Raw genomic sequence first — 3,374 nt, 5'->3', positions numbered from 1 at the left:
ATGGTTTATGGGAGAAAATCTGCGACAGTCAGGCATGAGTGTCGAACAAGGCAGGAGTGTGATATTGAATTGAGAGAGATGGTGACAGTTAACACAGCACCCCAACCCCATGTAGAAAATAGGAAAAAGGGGTTGATGATGATTTATTTTATTTATTATTTATTATTTTACATTTGTTGACCGGGCTAGTCTAGCTGGATATATGTCCATTTTCAGTAAAGGCCCGGGGAGAAAAGCTCCAAATTATTAGTACATCAATTAATAAAGTGTAACAATAAAAATAAATGGAGATGTAATGGAAACAGGAAAATTTTTTTTTTTTTTTTTTTTTTGTGAATGTAAGGACAGCTATGCATGTGGGTCTTATGTGCTCTTATGTCCACTGATGACAGTGATTTGACAAAGATAGGTGCATGACTGACAGCTGTGGGTATCCATAAAAGGCCTTTAAAAAAGTTGTGATGAAGGAGCAGAGGCACAATATTCTGTGCAAAGGAAAATGCACAGAATATTGTGACAGAAAGGTCCACCACAGGCGCTGGAATACCAACACAAAAGTGGCTCACTGAGGTTAAAGAGTTCTCACTGTCAGTTGCAGACCGGGCAGAGAGCAACCCTTATAACTAGGGGGTCAAAGGAACTGACCAAGACCCACCTGCATAGCTGTCCTTACATTCACTTCTGATCTGCAACTGCACCAACCTCCATAATAAAGGATGTCTGTCAAAGTTTGCTATGGTGGTTTACTCATATGTATCAGTACACATGTCACAGGGGATTACATCAACACAAGTGTATGGACTGACAATGGTGTCATGTGTGCTCATATTTTTACAAGTTCCACTACTGGGTGGTCCTACACAATAAATCAATATAGTGTGGATACCAGCCGAAGAGCAGGATACCAGCCATTGATGATGGTGATATCAACATGCAAGTGTCATGGTCTGATGACACAGAGGCCATGTCTGTAACACCACATGGGAAATAGTCACCCACTTCCACCATGACAAAACCCCCGTAGAGGTATAGTCTGAAGGCACAACCTCATCAGTGCATGACAGCTAGACAGCACCTGTGAGTCCCACACATACTCCATCTGTGTTCCCAGTCTACACAGCATGTGACATGCACATTGCCATTAGGGGAGAGATACATGGTAGTATAGCATTGCCATGACTCCTGGACTGTTCCAGATATGGCTGTGACACAGGGTATTAACCAGAGGATGCATGGATCAGTGATCCTGGTACAGACAGTCTCTACCACCCATATTCCAGAGATACTAAGTGAGTTGTGTGGGATAGAGGATGATGTGAACCAAGTGCACAATGACATGAAGTATACAGACAGGGATCACACAATGCGGCTAAGTTTGGTAGTAGCAAATGTTGCTTCCTTAGTTACCACCATAAAACACACTTCAACTACCATATGGTTTGCTTCCATAGGCCATGCACTCCATGACCATGGGAGGGTCCAGATTCAAGGTAGTTGGTGATAGACCATTCAAAGTCAGAATATATAGACTGCTGTCTGCGGGCACACCCCAATACTGAAAGTCTTACAGGTCATAGGCAGTAATATTCTTCAGGCTCAGCACCTGGGACATCTCATCAGGCTACAGACACATGCTCTCATAGTCACCTGTGAGCACATGGCCAGCAACTCATAGTCATGGGGTTCATCCATGTCATGGGTAGTGACATTCATGAGGTGCAATACATAGGACACCTCATCAGAGAGTATGTGCATTGTAATATGGTTCTACCACTTTCCTACTATAGACCACATTAAACCTTGACACTCTAGTCTACACTGAAAAAGTGGACACTGCCAACAGTCATGTCATGATAGCTCAACCAAACCCACCACTGGCGGATATGATGCCTGAATCCCCACAAGCTCTCAGAGTACATGGCTACCATCCTCACCTCCCATGGCCCTACAACTATTATAATGCAACAGCCACCTGTTACTGCATCCTCCCATGTGCAAGTGATGATTACTGTGTCCTCCTCACCCCCAGTCAGTCCATTGCCCTAAATATCCTGGGAGTGATAATATATAATAAAATAACCAAAAGGAGCACAATGTTGCAGGTCCACAGAAAAGGTTTATTAACACAAAAGCCACATGTTAAGCGCTTTTATCAAATAGTATGACTTCTGAGGAAGTCATACTATTTGATGAAAGCGCTTAACCTGTGTTTTTTGTGTTAATAAACCTTTTCTGTGGACCCGCAATGTTGAGCTCCTTTTGGTCATTTGGTTTATTTTGAGCGCATTGGGCACCATTTGTTTGGTTTTGATCCTGGGTGTGATACTTCATGTCTCCTTTGATTCTGTGTTGTCTATGTCATGGCCCATGGTTGTGTACCAGATACTGCCTCTTTGTCAGTGTGACAATGTATTGCACCTGCCTATGTCTCAGCTGTGGCTGCTCCATGTTTCTCCTCTGACTCTCCAGCCTTCCCTTTTGCTGCTGCTATAACTGTTATAGAAAGTCCTGTCATGATGCTCATCTGTCACTCTATTTGTTTGTGCATTGCCATGGTGTGTAGCAGGCACATACAACAAACATCTTATCACACATAGCTAGACTGTATTTTAGTGCCCCTCCTGAGATGTGAAGAGATTGGTAGTATCACTTTGGTAGTCTGAATGCGTATTCTACTAAGTTTCGTGTTTCTGAAAGGGTTGTGTTTCCTGCATGGTGGGGGTTGTATGGAGGGTCATCAGTGAAGGATCTAGGACATATCCAGTATTGTCTGCAATTGAAAACATATTATATGTTCCTTGCTTTCTACTTGCATGGTAACTGTGTATATAGACCTGTCTATCTAGCATGTGTGTGCACTAGTGCACTGCCAACCAGGAGGCCCTCTGGGAAGTCCTGTTACAGGAACCACTGGTGTAGGTCAGATGTTTACCAAATGTGTGAATCATGTAAATGGCCCAAGTGGAACATCCATGTATTATAAATAATGCCCTGGGCATTACAGACCAGTTGACAGTTCAGGGAGTGGAAGCCTTTCCTGTTGATATACTGCAAGGCCTCTTGACCAGGTAGGACCTTGATAGCAACATGTGTGTAATCAATGGCCCGCATGACCTCAGGGAAATAGTTTATGTTATAAAAGACCAAAAATGATCACCAAATGCAACAAGCTAAAAGAACTTCCTTTATTCCAACAAATAGCACAAGTACTGAGTACTTTCACAGAACGTATCTGCTTCTTCAGGTGATAGCATCTGTACTTTTCATCTAGCTGTTTTTATACTTACTAATTAATACAGTAATTGAATAATCATCTAGTTAAAATCATTAACTTTTAAAGTTGTATTTCTTTATAAGCTTCAAATATGCATTCT

Source organism: Protopterus annectens, chromosome 5.part1 (assembly GCF_019279795.1).
Source record: "Protopterus annectens isolate FY-2018-M chromosome 5.part1, PAN1.0, whole genome shotgun sequence".
NCBI classification, from domain to species: Eukaryota; Metazoa; Chordata; order Ceratodontiformes; family Protopteridae; genus Protopterus; species Protopterus annectens.
This window is presented reverse-complemented; position numbering follows the sequence as displayed.